The sequence below is a fragment of the Amblyomma americanum genome, chromosome 3 (assembly GCF_052857255.1).
Source record: "Amblyomma americanum isolate KBUSLIRL-KWMA chromosome 3, ASM5285725v1, whole genome shotgun sequence".
Lineage (NCBI taxonomy): Eukaryota > Metazoa > Arthropoda > Arachnida > Ixodida > Ixodidae > Amblyomma > Amblyomma americanum.
The window spans coordinates 184,177,630-184,199,481 of NC_135499.1; the positions used below are offsets into that span (position 1 = coordinate 184,177,630).

Sequence of the window (21,852 nt, forward strand, 5' to 3'; positions counted from 1 at the left end):
CCGGCGCACGGGGTCTTGCAGACCAGCCACGAACAAAGCGGTCATTTCCTCTTTAAGTAGATCCTCCGCGTATTTCTTCCTTAGCTGGTCTCCTTCCTCCTCCCTGCTTAACGTATCGCGCGCTAAGCGCTGAAGCCGCGACGCAAACGTTCGCACGTCCTCCCCTACCATCTGTCCGGCGTCACGGAACCTCTGTACTCGCACGTGACGTGGTTCAGTGTCAAAATGCTCAAACGCGAGCTTCTTAAATTCCGCAAATGATTTTGTGGATTTTACTTTTTCGTCTCGCCATGCAAAATCATGAGCAGCTCCTGCCATCTTACACCTCGCCATTCCCAGCATTTGAGCATCGGACCATCCCCCCATTTTCCCAATCTCTTCTAGCATGGAAAAGAAATCGCAGATTGGAACCCCTGTCTTATCTCCCGTAAACGTCGGAATGACGCTTCCTAATGCCAGCATGCTTGCTCCGAGCGACGGCTGTGGAGTGGGAGCTCCCTCAGATAAAGACATTTTTTTTTTTTCAAGCCCTCCGGTGCCTCAAGCCTCTCAAATAGGGGTAAAAGTCCCACAATCAGTCCCGTGATTCCCTTTTGATTACAATTTTGAAGTCATGAATGTCGCAGCATTCAGAGGACATTTGCTTTTGAGACCCCACTTCTGACACCAGTGTGATGACCCCCATAATGCGCAGGTCCACACGGGACGGAGAGGCAAAGAGACACCGTATGGCTCAGTTTAAACAAACAGATATATTCAATAATTACACATGATTAAGATTATACATCAGAGGCTGGGGCGTCCGAGCTTACGTGCCGACGACTTCATGGGGGCGATGGAGTGGCTCCGGAGTTGGGCTCGAGCGGTTGCTGGCAGAAGCTGCACGCCGTCGGGTTTCGGCGCTGAAGGCCCTCTTGGCGAACGATGTCGTCCTGAGCGTGCTTGCAGTAGAATTTCAATAGTCGTCCGTTTCTTCGAGGATGGTTCACAAACCCTTCCTCTAGTGTCGTTCGGCTTGGAAGATGTACAGGAGGCGAGCTTGTAGATGATGACAGCAGAGCATAATTTTACAACAGAACAAACTTTGCACTACTTTACTCATCGACCGGGCAGGTTAGTGCCTAAGTAGCATCACATTACATGCTAAGCATGGAGCCCCAGCTCAGACTGGACTGCATCCGTTTACATGTGCTTTTAAGCACTTGATTAACAAAGGACTAAGGGCGGTCATTTCCAGTGGCCCGCCCAAAGCATCAATTCTCCAATCCAAAATAACATGCGAGATGGGGACCACCCCTTGGGTTGGGCTTAGCCTCGAACCCAGAGTCTGTTAACAATACAAACTAAATAAACAACAAAAACGCCACCACTCTCTCTCAAGTGAGAGTATACACAGGCTCTCTCTTCGGAGCTAATTCACTAGCGCCTGTCTTTCCACATTCTTGGCGAGTACTGCCTGTCCGCCATGACAGGTGTCCGTCGCGGCCCTTCTGGGAATGCCCTTTTGTTCACGAGGCACGGCGGGAAGCTGTGGGTGCCTTCCCGGCGATAGCCCACGTCGAAAGGGGAAGGAGGGAAAGAATGTTGTCTTCGCGGTAGCGCATAGCGTCGGCTGTGGTACGGCGCGCTCTGGCCCGCTGACAGCTCCCTTGTCCTGGAATGTGCCCGGAAATTGGGGAGGATAAAGCCTGTTTCCCCGCGGCGGCGGCGGCGGGTCCGGTTGTTCTGGTCGTCACTCAAAGAGCATGGCTGGGTAATTGATGATGCCGCTGTCACGGGTCTCCGTCTACGCCGCGCCGTCGAACGTGGATCCTCGTAGCACACACGGAATGTCACATAGCCGTAGACCGAAATTTCTGCCCTTTTTGTGGCGAGTATGCGCGCTGTGGCAAGGTCAGGTTAATTGTGACAAGATTGACTTGAACACCAGTAAACCAAGCTTGCTTATTGGTCCATAATGTGACGTGCGCGTACAGGTACTCCGGGGCAGCTTCACCGCGATTTTAAGCACCGGGTGTCCCCTTCTTTGTGCATTCCTGGAGTATTTATTTTGGTTCAGCTCAGCTACTCTGAAGAGGCATACAGTAACGCACTATTATATAGCATGGCTCCCCGTGACAGTGCTTAAGTGGTGCACGCGAGAGATGGAACCACGCGCGCACTTTGGGCAAAATTGTCGACCCCTACTGTGGCGTATGCTGTGCAGTTAACGACGTGACCGAAGCTTTAGAGCGTTTTGGCACAGCGCATACAGCCAGCCACCAATGCGCATGCTGGCGGTGGCATTATTGCAGGAGCAGTATAGGCGTTATCCCTTTCAGTCGGCGTTTATCATTACGATCCAAAGCAAGTATTTTGTGACCTAAACAGCATATCCGGACCTCAAGACAGCCAATTTATTTCTAACGAAAAAAATCAATAGGTAATTTTTCTACGCAAAAACATAATTGCTTACGAATCAAGTTCTCAAAAATAGCAAGAAACCGCAATATCAAAGCTCCAGGATTCATGAAAACAACACCATAGGTACCGTGAAATCATTTTGTGTTTCGAAGATGCACATCGCGCAAGAAACCCAGAAAAAGAAAGACAATAGTAGGCCTACTGGTGGCAAAATCAACCAGCAAGAAAATGGTGGAAGATTTGCTACAAATTCATTGTTTCGTTTTCATTTTTTTTATTTTTTGCTCCGTTCTCTAGTCCGCACAAAAGAGAGCCCTATATCTGGCAAGCTGAAGGAAACCAAACTTGCCTGAAATGAAGAAATCGGTGCTATAGCTAGAACACACCCTGCTGAAAAAAGTTGTATCGTGCAATAAGCTAATACACTTTGTCATACAAACGTCATACAGTTATTATATGAATGTCATTCAAATGTCATTCATTTTCGTAAAATTATACATTTGTCATACAGATGTCAAACAATATGATGCATGTTGTACGACATTTGTATGATGAAGCTTGTATGATGTTATTGCATCATGCGACTTTTTTCAGCAGGGGTGCACTCTTGTGAAAAACTGCGAGTTCGCAATGTACACCGCTGCGTACAAAGTGCCTTGAAGGGCTGCGCTAAAAACGATTTAGTTTACCGCTGGGTATGTTGCGGGGCTAGTTGGTTGTTGTCAGACATCGTGGAATGACAGCGCTTGCAGACGAGGACACAGAGAGGACACACGCACAACTGCGCTGTTCTGTGGGTGTCCACTCTGTGTCCTCGTCTGCAAGTGCTGTGATTGCATGAAGTTTACGGCTACTGCGCACCGCCACCTTCGAGCGCTGGCCGCGTTTGTGTACCGACTGCAAGCTTCGCAGTTAGTTCCTGGCGCAGTTACAGAAACCGAGCAACGGTGCTCACCACTGACTGCGCATGCGCGCGGTATACCAGTGCTGCTGCAACGGTATCGATAGGGGAGCTCCCGCGTACGCACTGCAAAGCAAAGCCACTGGGCGAGCTTACCACGCGTATATACGTTGTGCCCGTTGTTTGCTAAACTAAGAGCCCGGCAGTTCATGGGTTGGAGGGGTCGGTTGCCGAGGCGAAACAGCCTTGCACCACGCCACCCGCTTCAACCGCCGTGTAAACAGGCGTGGCTTTCTTTCTGCTCCACGCAAAGCGCGTCAGGATCAGTCCGCTTGTATTTTTCCCCAAGAGAGGCGCGCATAGCTGGCTTTTGCTCCGATACAAGAGTTTGGTTATCCGACACAGGAGGAATTTCTCGTTTTCGTGTTCTCCGGTCGTGAGCCTGTAGCAAAAGGTAAATTGAGAACACTGAAGGAACGAAGTTTCACTCTCGCGCTTTCCGCTCCCCTAACCGTCCGTATTTAGGTGGCAGTGTCTACAAATACAAACTGCATTTCAACACATCGCGAAGTCTTGCAAGCGCATTTGGTATTATATGCTCCCCACTGCGCTTATATATACATTGCAGAGAACTAAGATACTATACTCATTACCACTCACCCAAGCGCAGCCATATGACTACAAAGGAAAGCTTTGTAGCTGAATAGCTTCGCTTAGATGGATGCCATTGAGTACGGTTTCCTCCCTTATTATAAATTTGCTCCGTCTCGGGGCATTCCCCTAGACGTTGGTATAACACCGTTCCCACTTTGAGTTGTTGATCAATTCGCTCTCGCCGTACCATCTGCTAGCCGTGCTGCATGGTTATCTTAGTTGGTAGATCGAAATTTTCTCCGGCCTGCCATCCGTTCGTTCGCCCGCCCACACCGCTAGGAAAGTTCTGAAAATAAAGCACATTTGGATAAATTATAGTTTCCAGTGGGTTTCGAGCCTATACAATCCTTAGGTGAGCGACCCGATGCGTGTGTGGCGCATAAAACCGCTCCGCTATCGCCGCAACGCAACTCTATAGCTGTGTCGGTTTTAATGCGTACCAACTCCCCAAAAGCGATAAACTCAGGTAAGCGACGACCTCGTTGCAGAAACACAGCATGCACAAACAGGAAACCAAGCCTGGAGACATACACAGGAAATGGACGCGGCATATGCCCCGAAAAAAGAAAGAGCACAGCATCGATAATAATACTTGGTTTTGGGGAAAAGGAAATGGCGCAGTATCTGTCTCATATATCGTTGGACACCCGAACCGCGCCGTAAGGGAACAGATAAAGGAGGGAGTGAAAGAAGAAAGGAAGAAAGAGGTACCGTAGTGGAGGGCTCCGGAATAATTTCGAACACCTGGGGATATTTAACGTGCACCGACATAGCACAGCACACGGGCGCCTTAGCGTTTCGCCTCCAGCATCCAAGAAAAAGAAAGAAGATGAGGAATCACAGTGGGGAGTGAATAAGGAAAAAGAGGATAGAAAGATTTCATTATTTTATCGTTGCGGACTTTCGGCAATGCAGCAAAGCCGAAACGTGCATAGTTGTTGTTAGCGTCGTCGTTTGCGGCGACTTTAACGTCGACGCCAAGCAAACGCTGTGCTTACGAGAGTTCTGAGATGAACTTCTATATGCTTCACTTCTTTGCGCGACACGTAATTGTGGCTAGCAACATTTATTTGTCGTACTGTGAGACCTTATTACTCGCCTTCCTGGGTGACGGCACAAAGGCAACCACAGCAAAAACGACAGAATAACCTTGTGTTTACTGACACCGCTTGGCGTCTACGCACGGCAAAAAAACACGGAGCAGTGTGCATGCATTCCCGCAGTCGGGTAGTCGAGGCGCCGCACAAATTACGCCGCAACTTTTTAGTTGTGTAAGCATGAATAATCAGATTAAATTTATAAACAATTACATTACTCGTGTCTTTTCAAGCACCAAGTCTGAAGAGGGGGCTTTCGGGCATACTGCGAAGCGATCGGATACAAGGCGCAAGAACATGCAGCTTGGCCAGAGAGCTTCGTGACTAACGTATTTAGGTCCATGCGAGGTTGGGCCAAAGACCCATTTTTTCCAAGCATTTCACCCCGGAGAAGCCGAGCACCAGGTGAGGGGGAAAGCGTGTACCGTGCACTGCAGAATTGGTCTGTACCCGGAGCTGGAATCGAAGCCCCGAATCTCCTGCATACGTCTGTCTGTCTGTCTTGTGCCAGGAAGGAAGAAAAGGAAAGTGCACAGGCCTGCCCACTGGCTCTAGCCGAGTCACAATCGCTACGACGTGCAGATAGTAGGAGAGTTGAAAGATGGGATAGAAATACTGGATAGTAAAGACGCGCGGTATAATGACCCAGGCCGATCCCGGAGGCAGTGCAATACCGGGCCAACCGGTGGCGGAAGTGAAGCAACCTTCAAGCACACCGCCACATTCCCAAAAATAAGTCCAATTGGGACCCGTATCAGATATTCTACCTGGTCTCCAATATCCAATTCCTGCATACGTACGCGAACATTTCGGCGTAACTTAACGAAGCATGTGTCTTGTATTCGTTTACAAACGCATATGGGCGCAAAAATTTTTCGGTGCTTGCTTGCATGTTGGAAAAATTAATGCTCAATACAGGAAACGTGACAGACTGCGGCAATCCGCTTTCCTCTTAACAACAACCCGTTTTTTTTCGTTTTTTTTTTGTTGTGTACTGCTTTCGTGATTCATTGGACAGGGCCATGTGCGCCTCACGTGGTCGGGATCCCAATTCTCAAAAACAGGCCTCTAGTAGACTACGAAAGGGGCAGTGAAGCAAGAAATGCTCTCATCGTAAACATTCCCACTGAGAGGCTTGCGAATCAGTTCGCTCAGCTGTAAACGTCACTGCTTCCCTGCAACATACGTAGGCCTGCAGAGTTTCGGAACGCACAAAGGTGTATCATACACGCACATGCAGTAAATATTACTGCACCTCGGCAGGTCGCAAGTCGAAGAAAGAGATCTGGACTGGCTGCGCAGCTGCAGGCGCGTTTGCGGCCTTGTGCATCGGCAAGCAAGAGAAAATTGTTCAGCTGTTCACGTGAGGTGGTGGCGGTGCGTGGTGGTTTCGTTCGATTTTCCTAGCGCTTAAAACTCTTAATAAGGAGCGAGAGGAGCTGGGTTCGATCCCTCCCTGGTACCCACCGGTTTCATAACAGGTACAAGCTTTCCCCCAGCCTGGTGCTCGGCTATTCGGGGGCGAAATGTTTGGGAGAACGGTCTTTGCCAGCACCGTTACTCAGACGGGTCGGATATTCGCTCCGCCGTCAAACAACTGAAATCTTCCTCGTGCGGTAAAGCCCACTTGTGACCACAAGGGCGGTACCCAGACTCGAGAACACAAGGCTCGATAAACTGTGCTCGCGCAAACTTTCCGTGTCGCAGTACATAAAATAAGGACTCCTATCGCTTAAAAAGGACACGAGCGCCTTGATTTCGCGTTGCTTCCAACGCGGCTGCTCGCTCAGCCGTGCTGTAATATAGCTAGAAGCGGCGGTCACATAAGGACCGTCAACACACTCCCTGACCAAGATTAAGAACTAGTAAAGGCAGCTATTTGATGTGAATCGCGGAAGCCCTCATTGAATACTAAGTGGGCAGCTCTTTAAGACCGCGGAAAGTCATCGTGCAGGCTCCTGCCATTAATAGCCTTCAGTCACTGCATGACAGCGTGAGGCCAGCTGACTCAACCTCTGCGTACGTATACGCTTGATTCCGTTATTGCGGCGGTAGCGTGGAAGCCAGGAATAGTTGAATGGTAATGGATCCTAACGTATACGAGTTTACGCGTGGCCGTGACGCCGGCGCCCTTGAGGAAAACATGGAGCTGTGTAGCGGGGGCGTGGCACGCCGGTTCCTGAGCGTCTCCACCACCAGAGGGCGTTCACTGACACCTAGAAGACGATTTGCAAGGCGCATTAGGTGTACACTACGCACGTGCATCCGTGCACTCCGTGACCTACTTTTTGTGCGTGTATCTTCGTGCAGGCTTCTACGGTCCAGGTCAGCCTTCGCGCCACCCATTCGTTTACGTTTACCTTTTAGTTTTTTTTTGTGAGGAAGCACTGTTTCGTTTGTCATTACTGTAGTCCTCGCGCGGGTTCTGCCTCGCATTTCAGGCTCGCTTAGGAAGATGTGGGCAACAGCATCATCCTAGTACACGCTGCAGTGTTGGCCTTTGTGCGGAAAATAATAATAATAATAATTGGTTCTGGGGGGAAAGGAAATGGCGCAGTATCTGTCTCATATATCGTTGGACACCTGAACCGCGCCGTAAGGGAAGGTATAAAGGAGGGAGTGAAAGAAGAAAGGAAGGAAGAGGTGCCGTAGTGGAGGGCTCCGGAGTAATTTCGACCACCTGGGGATCTTTAACGTGCACTGACATCGCACAGCACACGGGCGCCTTAGCGTTTTTCCTCCATAAAAACGCAGCCGCCGCGGTCGGGTTCGAACCCGGGAACTCCGGATCAGTAATAATAATTGGTTTTGCGGCAAATGCTCAATTAGCGTTATTATTATTATTATTATTATTATTATTATTATTATTATTATTATTATTATTATTATTATTATTATTATTATTATTATTATTATTATTATTATTATTATTATTATTATTATTATTATTAACTTTCAGCGAGGATTTTCGGAAAAATCTTGCATAATACTCCATAGCAGAGTGCACGGGGTGTCCACGGAAAATAAAAAAAAAGTAGTGTTTGGAGACCAGGAAGCTGTCAGCCTGTATACATTCCCATTCAAAAACTTTTGCTTCAGCTTTTCGCGGGCGGTACTCTATATATGATGCGTTATTCGAATGCATACTTGACTGCGATTACAAACTTTGAAAGCTAGAGTTTCCGGCTCCTCTAAAGACTGAATTGTTAAGAATTGTATCAAAAATGTTACGCTTAACTGTAATGTAATGTAAGAAATGTAGAAAACATATTCGGCTGGAATTTATTCGCAGTCCAAGATTACACCGCCTTGCTGTCGACGTTGCAAATTCCTCCTTGCTCTGCCGTGAATGAAGTATCAAACACAGTAAGAATAAATAGTACAGCGCCAAGAGATAAGGATGTCGCACACGCACCATGCGAACACGATAAGCAACCCATGACAGGCAGGTTTGTAGCTCGACAGAGCCCATGACAAGCAGCTTTGTCACGCGACAGAACCCACGACACACATTTGTCGTGCAACACACTATTCATGACAGGTACCGTTGTTCGACGACAGAAAATTTTGTCATGCGACAGAAGCTTCTGTCGTGTTTTGGGATAGCATCGCGCGACGATGCGACAATTATCGGCAGTCTTGATCAAAATGAGAAGCGTGGTTGTTTACTGGAGACAGCATAACCGCCGGCCTCGAAGCGTTGTGCATTTACGTCAAGGTTTAACAGGACAAAGCAAGACATTCCACTTCTGCAACCCGCGTTCTCATTGACGTCTCAATTCTTGCTCTGCTGCCAAAAAAGTTGGTGACTTTGGAAGTTAAAATGACGTACAGTTCCTTAGTTTTCAAACTGCCCCGTTAGTTGCGCTTCCTTGGAATTAGGGCGGAGCTGCAAAATTCCACCCCGCTCGGATAATGTAAAAATTGCGAACAGCGCTCTTAACTGACTTATTCCGATCGCTTTACCCTTATCTCCTACTGTCGCTCCTTACTTCATGTTCTTAACGATGAGGTCGGGTTTATAACCGAAGGGAACAACATGCAGTTACATTAATTCTTTAAGCAATCAAAGAACGAGGTGATTCTGCTGATAACAACGCGTGTATACTATGAACCATAGAGCAACATCACCCTGGAAGAGAATTTCAGTGTTTAGTATTTCTCTAGGTGTGCAAATAAAACTCTCGTTATTAATGCGACGGCATTAGAAGCTAAATGCGGCAAAAACGCGTTGTCGGTCATAAAATTCGCACATTGGCTGGAGGGAGTGGCGTCACCAGAGTGGATAATTCCCATTGGCTGGAGGGAAGTGAAACATCAGGCCGGACGTGACACCCCCAGACCGGAAGTAACGCCACTTCCCATAAAGGCATCAGCAGCTGCTAATGCTACCTAGGGCATTGCCAACGCAAATTGTAATTAGGTGTCCCTGTGAACTTTGGGCACAGTTTTGAAAGCACTTCGGAGCTTTCTGTAGCACGAGGGACGAGGACGCTACGTAGCTGTATACAGCCCTCACACCCAGCAGCGGTGGCGCGACCTCCGAGGGGTGCGCGCACACACACTTCTGGTCTGACCTGACCTCTCGTACACACACCGGGGGCATTCTTTCGACGACCGCGTGGTATTGCGCAACCCCGCCAAGGGAGTTGCGACTATCCGGCATCCGCCAGGGTGTGACCGTGCCATTTCATCCGCCGAGTCTATACACGCCGCTCGGCGCCCGTGACACGTAAACACACGGAACGGGGGCGAGAGCGCAGACCTACTACTCTGAAAGGGCAGCAAGCAGCAGCCGCTGTAGACCGCGGATGGAAGAAGCGGTGCCTGGAAGGAGGGCCACGCCTCCGCTGTTGGCGCCATTAGCGTTAGCTGCGGGGGCGTCGTCGGTGGCTCACGCGTTATGGCGCGTGCCACGGGAGGCGTCCTCGCGGCTAATTCACTGGCACAACAGGCTGCGTGCAGTGACATATATTTATGCGGGTGAAGACCATTAGGAGACACAGGGGGACGAGGGTGCCCCCCATCTCCCCCTGCCTTCGTTCGCCCTTCAAGACCGCGAAGCCTGTATGCGCCTGCTGAATGTACACGCCCGGAACAAAACGTAACCGGGCCACAGGTAACAGCGATGTCAGTTTCCTTGCGGACTAGCATGAGCGGGGAATCCAGAAGTATGCGCTGCATACAACTAAAGCCCTTCAAACTTCGTACAACATTCACTACTACGATTGTCATCATCGCTTCTGCCCCGGCCGTACTTTTACATGGATGTTTTTTCTTCGCGCGCAATATTTCGAGCATTCAGGCAGCCGGACCGTCACAAGCGAGACTGGTGGCCGGTAACTTAGAAGGACATTGGTGTAGGCCAGTTGGTACGACATCATGAAGAGCAAAACCGCAAAACAGGACGGGACTGAGGCAGGCGACATCACAGGGCGGTAATCGGTAAGGTAAGCGGTAAGCGGTAATTAATCTGGTGGCCGGACGTGGGAAGCTATCGCGTCGTATCCCCTCCCAATTGGCTCACAAAGATAATTTTTCTTTAACTTGGCATCATTTCTGCACAATTTAGGCTCTCTCGCCTGCTGGAAACAAAGTTGGGGCCAAATGTCCGAAAACGGCGGATATGCAGCTCAGGGGCCTCGCTAGCAATGCGTTTCGATCTATGCTATTAGGATCAGTAAGGCCCCCCTGTACACTGCGTGAGCCTCGCTCAGTCCGACATCCGCTGACCTGAGTGCGCTGTGGAAAGAGCAAGCCATCGCTTTTACTCTAACCTGCGTGCTTTTCTAGCAAAGCAATCTTGTTCGGGCTTGCATGCAGAAACATCTCCGAAACAAGCTTTCAATCTGCTCTTCCTTCCTGCCTAGCCGAAGGGTTCCCATACCATCGTACTGCGCGCCATCTCAACCTCTTGCCCCTTCCTCCCGTTCATCGTTAACTGAAGCAAAAGGGGGAGAAACCGCCCTCCCTCCCCCCTAGATGGTCATCCTGATGTTCAGCACAATCCAGTTCGAATAGGCAGAGTTATGCCTCCATTGTTTCTTAGCAGCAGCTCGTGTCCAAAAGATAAAGGAGGTCGGAGGAAATCTTGAACGCGGCAAATCCTTTCTCATCGCGCATTCTTTTCTCAATGGTTGGAGGCCATGAAAACACCAGATGTGCGGGCGGGGGTCGTGTTCCTCGCTGCGCACAAGCTCGAAACATTGAGGGACTTCGGCATCGCGGCCAGTAGCCGCAACGGCATTTTGAGAAACTCCGCCGCCTGAAGGACATCGTCATTTCCGCGAAGGTGGTGCTGTTATATGCCACCGCTGGCCCCAAAGCTGGCTGACCTATTAATCGAACTCGGGAACTAGAAGGTATCGATTTGGCGCTGAAAGGCAGGTTCGTGTCGTCCTGCAGATAACTAAGAAGAAGGCAACTAACGCAGGGACGTGCCAGACTTAAGCGATCGTGTAGTGCTGCCAACAAAGTTTGAACATTAGTTCTTCAACACAGAATGCAGGTGTAGGAGGTGAGTTTGTCGACTTCGAGGCAAGAAAATTAGCAGAGTTCGCCTTAAGTGCAGAACTTACCTATATATGCATCGGCCGTCCAAACATTAAATGGTCGTGTTAATACGCTAAAATGTAAATAAACTGGCACTGCGAAACGAGATACGAGAGAGTGCACACTCGATGGAGTTGTCACAGCTGGACCTGCAGCAGGAGAGGGTCTTTGTGTTTCACACAGATGCCGCGACAATGCCTTATACCACTTTAAACAGCAAAAAACGTAAAAAATAGTAAACAGTCATCTTGCGAACTTCCTTTTTATAAAAAGGTGGGTGCTAGATGACAGTTTACCCCCTTTTTACTCCCATATAGGCGTATTCGTGTTTATAGTGTACAGAACACTGCCCCGTAAGTACCACAACACTACTTAAACGTTGGTTCAAAACATTCAGCGGATGCCGCATGAAAACGAGTACGTGGAAACCGTCTTACACGCCGCGTTGGCTCAGTGGTCAGGGCGCTTGGCTGCCGTTCCGGAGTACCCGGGTTCGAACCCGACCGCGGCGGCTGCGTTTTTATGGAGGCAAAACGCTAAAGCGCCCGTGTGCTGTGCGATGTGAGTGCACGTTAAAGATCCCCAGGTGGTCGAAATTATTCCGGAGCCCTCCACTACGGTACCTCTTTCTCCCTTTCTTCCTTCACTAGCTCCCTCCTTTATCCTTTCCCTTACGGCGCGGTTCAGGTGTCCAACGATATGTGAGACAGATACTACGCCATTTCGTTTCCCCAAGAACCAATTATTATTATTATTATTATTATTATTATTATTATTATTATTATTATTATTATTATTATTATTATTATTATTATTATTATTAAACCACCTTATTGAGCCGCCCTGTTAAACCCACCTCCCAAGCTCGAAACAAGGTTTTGAGTTCTTAAAATTCTTTCTGTAATTTCGTGCGGCGTAAAGCCGCTTTTAGCCCCTACATTTAGATTTAATTGCAACTGCACTTAAGTTCACAGCTCGTCTCACGGCAAACGAGAGGACGATGCCCGCAACCCCTCCTGCTAAAGCAAAAATAAAAACACGGGTAGTAATTGCGTTCGTTGACGTTGAAAACGTTCCACAAAGAAGTGCGCCGCCGAGGGTGCAGCAGCCGAAAAGGCCCCTCAAGAAGCGCACGCGGTATACGCCCAAAAGTCGGACCGCGCACTGCAAGCGAAGAGCAGGAAAGTCGCGTGTCGACAGACAAGTCGTCGGCCGCACGCTCCGAGCAGAGGCGCGCGCTCAAGACCGGGCGCGGGGTAACCTTTAAAAGCGCGCCACGAGGACACAATCTGCGGTCACGAAAAAAAGATGGAAGAAAAAAGCAGCGATCGAGTGGCAACGCGGCCGCCGAAGTTGGCCCCCTATGCAGGAGGCTTGCCGCCGCCCCCTGCAAAGAAGAATAGAAACAGTTTTCGAGCAGCCGTGCGTGGCCTCTATATGTGTGAGTATTGCGTAGTATTACCCTGCCTCGTGCCTTCTTTTTTTTCTCTTTCTATATTATTTTTCTTCAGTCCGCGCGTTCCGTTTTCACAATGAGGATTGCTCGACGACCGCCGCGCAGCACCGACCGCATCGCGCAGCGCGCGGCCCACCAGGACTCAGAACCGATACGTATACGTTCGATGGAAAATGGTGTTTTCGGCCAGTTTGTAACGGTGTTTTGGGGGGAGGCGCGGGCAGGCTGCCTTTTGTTGTCCCCCCCCGTGGACGCCCATACATGCACCCGTTCTGGAAACGCGGCCGCGGTGTGTCGTGGCGTTTTTTCTTCTCTGTTTTTACAGCGCCAAGATTGAGGACGCAGCTATAGGCGTGTATGTGTACGGCGTACAAGAGCCTGTACGCGAATTCGCATCTGCACGCGCGCGGTGCGCGTTTTCAGACTCCTTGATCCTTGTTTTTTCCTCTACTACGGTTTTCACGCTGGCCGTATTCGGGCGCTCGGCTAAATATGACTTGGAGACTGTGGTTTGTACATGGCTCCTTTCGGGGCGCCCCATTTGTTCTGTCTTTCAACGCGACAGCGTTAAGGAGCTCGTGTCGCAGTAAAGCCGGTGTCGTCGGCGGCGTTGGCCGTGAGCGAATAATAATAATAATAATAATAATAATAATAATAATAATAATAATAATAATAATAATAATAATAATTGGTTTTGGGGAAAAGCAAATGGCACAGTATCTGTCTCGTATATCGGCGGACACCTGAACCGCGCCGTAAGGGAAGGGATAAAGGAGGGAGTGAAAGAAGAAAGGAAGAAGAGGTGCCGTAGTGGAGGGCTCCGGTATAATTTCTACCACCTGGGGATCTTTAACGTGCACTGACATTGCACAGCACACGGGCGCCTTATGTGCTGTGCGATGTCAGTGCAGGTTAAAGATCCCCAGGTAGTCGAAATTATTCCGGAGGCCGTGAGCGAAAAATGCCGCATCTCGGTGGATACCTGAACCGCGCCGTAAGGGAAGGGATTTTCCTTCCCTTACGGCGTGGTACGGGTGTCCAGCGAGAATTGTGAGTGAAACAGGCGTCATTTCTTTTCACCCGCCGCGGTGGCTCAGTGGTCAGGGCGCTTGGCTACCGTTCCGGAGTTCCCGCGTTCGAACCCGACCGCGGCGGCTGCGTTTTTATGGAGGCGAAACGCAAAAGGCGCCCGTGTGCTGTGCGATGTCAGTGCACGTTAAAGATCCCCAGGTGGTCGAAATTATTCCGGAGCCCTCCACTACGGCACCTCTTTCTTCTTTCACTCCCTCCTTTATCCCTTCCCTTACGGCGAGGTTCAGGTGTCCACCGAGATATGAGACAGATACTGCGCCATTTCCTTTCCCCAAAAAAAATCAATTATTACTATTATTTCCTTTCCTTAAAACCAATTTTCATTTTTACTTTTAAACCATCGGTTCCTAACAACGCAGGACCCTTTGTTATTTGATGCGATACTTACGCGCCCACTTCACTATTATAAGATGGTCAGCGAAAATCAAGGGCGGCCTTCGGGATGACAGTGTATGTTGTTCGTCACACTGTCCGTAATCGTTACAGAGGGGGTTAGCAGTGAAAGTAAAGCGTATTACATCGATTTCCATTTAGCTTCGGTCGAAATTCAGGAAACCGTTACCGCGTTTTATGCTAAAGCCGCTTCGTCATGTACTTGTTAACGTGTTCTAAAAGACTCGGTCGACAAATTGCAAGTTTTTGTCTGGAGAATATCGTAATGTGCTTTACGAATCAGCTGTTAAAAAAATGGTAAAACAAAATCTTTGCATACTTGGTTGCTGCAACATTGCTCATGACGTTAAGCTCGGAGACGTCGAATTTGTTACTAGTTTTCTAAAATGCAGCGCAATTTATACCAGGTGTCCCAGCTGAGTCAAAGACCGAAAAAATCAAATATAAACTGCACGCGAGTTCGACCGCGGCGGCTGCGTTTCGTTAGAGGCGAAATGCAAAAGGCGCCCGTGTGCTGTGCGATGTCAGGTTGGTTGGTTGTTTTTTTTTTTTAGGGAAAGGAAATGGCGCAGTATCTGTCTCATATATCGTTGGACACCTGAACCGCGCCGTAAGGGAAGGGATAAGAGAGGGAGTGAAAGAAGAAAGGAAGAATTAGGTGCCGTAGTGAAGGGCTCCGGAATAATTTCGACCACCTGGGTATCTTTAACGTGCACTGACATCGCACAGCACACGGGCGCCTTAGCGTTTTTCCTCCATAAAAACGCAGCCGCCGCGGTCGGGTTCGAACCCGGGAACTCCGGATCAGTAGTTGAGCGCCCTAACCACTGAGCCACCGCGGCGGGGCGCGATGTCAGGCACGTTAAAGATCCCCAGGTGGTCCAAATTATTCCGGAGCCCTCCACTACGGCACCTCTTTCTTCTTTCACTCCCTTTTTTATCCCTTCCCTTAGGGCTTGGTTCAGGTGTCCGCTGAGATGTGAGACAGATACTGCGCCATTTCCTTTCCCTAAAAGCCAGTTTTCAATTTACCAATTTTTCACGCGAGCGAAACCGTGGTTGCACATTGTTGGCAGTCGCCTTGCGCACCTACGAACATTTTTGTGTCGCGACTGATAAATAAGTTAAACGCACTTGATTATCTAAATTAATAATATGCTGGCATTGGACAATAAATAGGATTGGGAAAGTTGGAGAGCATCTTCAGAAACTCACAATTCTATATTTTGTGATAGTGTAAGCCTCACGTGCATATATTCTTTTTTTTTTTTTGCCAGCTGCCAGCTTTTAATTTTTCTGAGTCGCCATTGTAATTAGAGTTATCCAACGTCAGAAATATATTTCTGAAAGCTCGTTGAGTGGGCTTTCCTGCGTTGCACATATATAGAATGACGCCGTGTTCATAGTACCCTCGCTGAAATCACGTTAACTACTTCTACGGCGCAAAATACGCACATTTCCTCTATGTTTACTGAATTAGAAATGCGAACGACGCCATTTTTTCTCAACCTGCAACGCCAGAAAGCCAACTTAACGAGATTTCAAAGGCGCATTTTTTAGCTTCGATATTTCCGACCACAACGCCGATTCAGAAAATTAATAAAAAATGGCTCTCCATAGATTTGACCACCAATTGTTCAATACATTCCATTGCTCTAAAGCGAAAAATTAAAATTAGCAGTTATAGTCAATCATTTTTTTTTTCAATTGAGCTTTATCATGTATATAATGTCCGCCTTGCTGCAAAATCCGCCTGCACAGACCGCACAGACGTATTTCTCGCGATTTTAGAATAAAAAGCGGTAAAGATCAGAAATAATCACCCTGTATAAAAATGCAATCGGCGAGATCAGGCCGCGGTGGCTCAGTGGTTAGGGCGCTCGGCTACTGATCCGGAGTTCCCTTGTTCGAACCCGACCGCGGCGGCTGCGTTTTTATGTAGGCGAAACGCAAATGGCGCCCGTGTGCTGTGCGATGTCAGTGCATGTTAAAGATCCCCAAGTGGTCGAAATTATTCCTGAGTCCTCCACTACGGCACCTCTTTCTATTTTCACTCCCTCCTTTATCCCTTCCCTTACGGCGCGGTTCAGGTGTCCAACGATATATGAGACAGGTACTGCGCCATTTCCTTTCCCCAAAAACCAATTTTACAAAAATTAGGCTGGTTTTGAAAACTCTCATGGCCCCAGACTTTGATGGAGCTGCACATGCACACAACTCTATCCTCAACTCTTATTGTTTTGACACTAGAGAATCTCCGTTCGCGCTTGATTACGGGTCCAAAGAGACTAGCGGCAAAATATTCGTCTCGCTATCCTCAGCCAACACAGCATTTCTGTTTCTCGTGCGTGTAAAGCTGTCCATCGGTCGCATGGTCTTCTTCGCCTGCCTGGATGCCTTTGCCGCACAATAAAATCAAATCAGATGTTAATTTTTCATCTACAAACAAATAAATGAAAAGGCTGCGGAAAAAATCTGCCCAAGGACAACTATATAGACTGGCCCGCGAACCCATTCATAATGACAGCAGCGGAGGTAGTGCATGGAATAATGACACGCAAAGGTAGCGCGCGAAACACATAATTAAACAGAATCAGAACTTGTCGGTTACTTCTCGTGCTATTGATGAACGGATCAGTTGATTTTCAAGGTAAGAGCCCAAATGTATATTTATATTGTTGTTTTGATATTTAGAATTGAAGGTTGCACATAATACAACTGTTGTTTACCACAACTAAGGTGAGTCGGAGCACGCCTTCTGTTTTGTTTCCTGCGATGCTCACAAAGCCAGAGCCATGTGTGCTTTTAATTAAATATCACCATATATCTACCTTGACAAAAATACACCTTCAGCTAAACTTCGGTCTCACATGCAGCTGGCTGGCATCACGAGAGCACGTGACGATCCGTGCCTGACCACTGTCTCCGGAGTTCAAAATTCCTCTAGCGAAGTGACAAAGCCGCCTCCAACATCCACCGACCAAATCATACACGCTCGCAGTCCACAGAAAACCTGGAATCTGCGTTGTAGTACTCGTGAGCGAAACATCTGGATTGGTCGAAAAGGTGGATACGTCATAAGTGGAGCGGCAGATTTGAAAAGTGATTAAGGCATTAGAAAGCTATGTTATTAGGAAATAGAAGTATATCAATTACAGTAAATGTGCGCTGAAAAGAAAATTCGGGTAATTAGTCTGAAATCGAACATTCACCCTTGAGTTGCAATCACGACGCTGTACTGTTATAGAGGTGCGGGGTTCGATCCCCAAGTGCCGCTGGGTACCCACCGGTGATACAATGGGTACAAGCTTTCCCCTGGTCTGGTGCTCGGCTTATTCAGGGTGAAAATGCTTGTGAATGGGTCTCTGACCCACCTATAGAAGTCGAAAATACCTTGTGGCATGGCGCTCTTTGGCCATAGATGCCCAAAAATCCATATTCATCATCATCTGTACTGTTATAGGCCATGCAGGCATGTTCGTACGACTTCATTAAAGCGGGGCTTTATATTCGCATAATGATTATGACTGTGAAAGAGGGAACAGTGTCCGTGTCTGCGTGGGCAAGAGGAACTATACTGACGGGACCCGTTAACGCTGTCGCATCATACCCTTAAATGCGGTGCTTAAGTGCCTGCCAAATTTCTTTCGCCTCTCACTGACGATAAACACCAGTAATATTTTGTATCTTTTGCTTCGGTCTCTTTATCGCTCTCAGAAAGGGCGGTGCCGCATCTCGCACCGTCACGCGCGCAGTCGTGTGTGCCGCAACCGTCCGTCAACATATCGGTCTACCGCAGCAGCTGGTTTTGTTCTCTCAGACCACGACTGGAGCAGCACGATCGCGGCGCGCGCATGTGCTAGTCACGTGTGTTTATTCGTATTTCGCGAGCTTCCTCAGCAGCTGCGAAAAAGATTCACTTGAGGTTAACCCTATCGCGAAATATGTAGTCGGGGGTTTCAGAAGAGTGCCCCGCCGCGGTGGCTCAGTGGTTAGGGCGCTCGACTACTGAACCGAAGTTCCCGGGCTCGAACCCGACCGCGGCGGCTGCGTTTTTATGGAGGAAAAACGGTAAAGCGCCCGTGTGCTGTGCGATGTCAGTGCACGTTAAAGATCCCCAGGTGGTCGAAATTATTCCGGAGTCCACCACTACGGCACCTCTCTCTTCCTTTCTTCTTTCACTCCCTCCTTTATCCCTTCCCTTACGGCGCGGTTCAGGTGTCCAACGATATATGAGACAGATACTGCGCCATTTCCTTTCCCCCCAAAACCAATTATTATTATTTCTTAAGATGCTCTCCAATTTTGCGAAGAGCATTTATTGTCTAACGTCAATTGCGTGTAATTTAGAAAGTTAATCACAATTAAGTAATTTATAAGTCGCGAAACAAAAAAAAATGCCTTGGGTGCGGAATGAGAATGCCAGCAATACGCAGCCGACTTGGCTCGCCTACTCTTTGCACTTATTTCAGTCCTGGCTCAAGTTAACCGGGACACCCAATACTAACAGTAAAGCGAACGCTCGTTACGTAACTTATGGCGTCGTGAACCAAACCTTGACTTCGTAAAAAGTATATTTAAATCTCTGCGAGGCTGAAGTTTAAAGCTGCCTTGCAATAGCTGTGGCGGTCTCCGGTAAGACTCGCTATTTTCTGCAATAAGGTTCCGAGTACATGGGGCCTAGTCCCGATCACTGAGTCCGCTCTTCGCAGTGCGCCAGAAGAGGAGATAGAGGAGGGAAAAGGAAAGGCGTGGAGGCTAACCGGAAGTGCTATCCTGTTGGCCACCCTGCACAAGGTAGCCCTGGGTTCCTGACAGGAAAACCACAAAGGTCAAAGTTGATCGGCAGCTCGCTAAAGACGCAACGCCATGCTTCTGGGCATTCAAGTGTTTCGCCGATAAGAATGACTCATCAAAGCCAAGTGAGCTCATTATTTACTGCTTAACTTAGTGCCGGACTAAATTATAATGCGCTTCACGATCCTGGAAAAGACAAAAGAGAACTAATCTCGGATGCAGCTCAATAATGCAGCGGCAAATACCTCTCAAAGGAGGCCCACGTGGCTGGCAGGTGCAAAGAGCTAAATTAACCGACACGCCATGACAATCTGTCGACGCCATTGACTGGAGGGCCTCCTTTGAGGATATTTGCCGCTGCGTTCTTGAATTGTATTGCACTAGTCAGCATGCAACTATACACAATAAAAGTCTAGCTGACTAGCAATAAGCTTTTTCCTTATTACAAAGGACCTCTGCCACCCCAGTGTATTTCTTTGCCACCAGCTCCCACATAGATTAAACAACGAAATTGTGCCTTGACCCACTTGCGCCGCATGTAAGTACTCCAAACAGTATCAACTTGACTTGAGGAAAATTCGCTTGGCATGCCACGTGTTCATCTATCACCGAAACAAAAGTAGAACGTAACTGCGACTTCTGTTTACTAGTTTCGACGTCGAGCAGCTCTGTATTGCACAGCTCTTTGTAGCTCGAACGGGATGCCCTCACGCATGACAACTGCTCGAGTCAGTAACGCACGGGCATTAAGCCGTTATTCCACGCATATGCATACGTATACCATGGCGCCCGCAGCTCCCTCCCTTCCCAGCGTCTGGCACGCATGCACACATACCGTCTGCGCACAATGCGATTGCCGTGTTGGCGGGCGAGCACTTAGGACAGCCCGTCGCCGGCCGGCTCGGTTAAGTGCCAGATATCATTGGCCCGAGCGGAAAACGAGCTCCCTGTGCGGGCCTGGCAGACGGCGCGAGTATTGCAAAATGCATGAGAGATCCGTTACAGACTTCTGCGCGTGTCATTATTACGCGGACACACGGAGCGGGCAGTTAAGAGTTGGGAGAGACATTCGGGGCCTGATCTTCTTCTTCCACGGTGGCCTGGCGTGGTGTAGCGCATGGAGGTCAGAGTATATATCGTTGTTATTCGTGACATGTGTTCGTAACTGATACGGGCAGTTAACTTCACGGTTCTTTGATCACGCGAGGGAGGCTCAGTACGGCACGTGTAGTCACTTAGTTGTGCCCTCTTTCAGTCTTGTTTTATTTCTGATTTTTTTCCTACCAAGATAACGGCGCCATGCTTTTCTTGTTGGTAACCTATTTCCCTCGTTTCTTAGTATTGCCCCCCCCCCCCCCCCTACTTTTTTTTTTGGCATTTCAACGGCAGTGAAACCAAGTGTACGCCCATATCTCTCCGCATACGGTGCGTAATTCGCCGTATGTTATTGTCGATTGCGCACTGAACTAGATTGGAGATGCAGAGAATGGACGCATACTATATGCCAGCCACAGGGTGTGCAATCAAAAGACTAGCGCTTTTTTAATGAAATGCGGAAATGATTTGCCTGGCCTCAGGCCTGGCACGAAGCTTTACGTGACAATAAAAATTATATAAAAGTAACGCAGGTTCTGTGCACACGAACACTCCCAGCCAGCCAAGGGTCAGGGCATGCAGTTAAGTGGGACGCATCTTTCCACCACGCTCGTGAATTCCGCGCCTGAAGCAAGATCACGGACTGGGAGTGGAATTTCTGTGCTGATTATTGTAGCCCGTTACAGCTGGTCCAGAAAGCAGAATCCGCGGTGTTTCCTGATCGCGGACACTTTATTTAGCTTGTGCGTGCTGTATATACCTCGTGAAGAAAGAATGAATGAAAAGTTTGATTGTAACAGTGCATTATCGGGCGAGACTTTTTAAATAGAAAAAATAGCTAAGTAATAATACTTCTCCCGCGTCAAATTCGATTAGTGCATCGTAAGTGCATCGTAGTGATTCGGCGAAAGTTATCGTAGTGTTTTTGTACGTGCCATGCAAATGTAAGACCCTGGCGGTCGTTTGTATCAATTTACTTCCATAGGGGCGCCTGCTGCCACATACTGAAAGCACTGAAAGGAGTTTTCACTACGCATGGTTAACGCCTGCTTGCATCAGTAGCTTGAAGTTTTCGCAGTGCGTTTTTTTTTTTTTTGCTGTCGCTCTTGCTGTTGTACTATAACGACTCTCTTGTAATGCTGTCAGCGCGAGAAGTAAAGCATCTCCCTACTCTGCATCATCCGCGAAAGAGTCAACAAAAGGACAAACTATGTTCCGCACGGTGTAAGTTTGCGTACATAGCCTCGCTGCTTTCACACACATGCAGGCATTTCCTCCATTTTTGTCCTCCGCAAATATCTCTCGAATGCATATCACCGTAGATTAGCGTACCTTGACGCTGACGCCAGGAGCGATAAAGCATTCGTCCACACAATGAGTGTTTTCCGACCTCCACCGAGGTTCTCCAGCGT

At 48.5% G+C, this 21,852-nt stretch overlaps 1 protein-coding gene across 5 annotated transcripts in view; it reads left to right on the top strand.

The window, feature by feature from the left end:
• Window positions 1-21,852, top strand: part of LOC144125615 (uncharacterized) — a 272,073-nt gene that overhangs the window by 87,733 nt on the left and 162,488 nt on the right. The window lies entirely within an intron of this gene.